Source organism: Coturnix japonica, chromosome 12 (assembly GCF_001577835.2).
Source record: "Coturnix japonica isolate 7356 chromosome 12, Coturnix japonica 2.1, whole genome shotgun sequence".
NCBI lineage: Eukaryota > Metazoa > Chordata > Aves > Galliformes > Phasianidae > Coturnix > Coturnix japonica.
The window spans coordinates 2,050,670-2,051,364 of record NC_029527.1 but is presented as its reverse complement, the minus strand read 5'-3'; positions in this window follow the sequence as shown (position 1 = coordinate 2,051,364).

Genomic DNA, 695 nt, shown 5'->3' with positions numbered 1-695 from the left:
AACACAGAGAAGCCTGGAAAGGCAGAGAAGAACAAAACTGACAGTGGCATGAAGGAATTAAGTTTTATTGGGATGGATTCAGATGACATTGGATAGAAGGATAACATCACCAGCCGGCCCTCCTACAGCATCAGTAGGGCCAGCTGGTGATGGTAACTGATATACAGGAACAGCTGAAACATTGCTAACTGTCTATCACAGAGTGCTTTTTGCCATGGGTTTTGCTTATCGCACACAGTGTGCAGCAGTGCCTGGAGCAGCCCCGGCCTTTACACTGCACGGTACTATTGACACTGCGAGTGATTTATAACAAAGCCAAACGTGACACAGAAATAGGGTTGGGAAATTTATTAGGGGATATAATATATGTATAATAATAATAAATAAATAAATAATATTATATCATAAAATAAACTATATAAATAATACTCCTGCGGCATCACTAGGGCTGGCTGGTGATGTGCCGGGCCCGACGTGTTACCCGGGAGCGGCTCCGGCCCTGGGCTGGCCCTCGCCGCCTGGACCGGCTCGTGCGGCGTCTTCGGGGCCGGCTGTCGGTCTCCGCAGCCCGATGATGGAGAGGCGAGCGGCTTCTTGTCCGGGCCCGCGCTGGATGTCTGGATGGGCTTCTGTGGGCTGTTCTGGAAGCCCTGGAGGACCCCGGTGCTGCCGCTGTGGTGTAGCTGCAGCTCTGA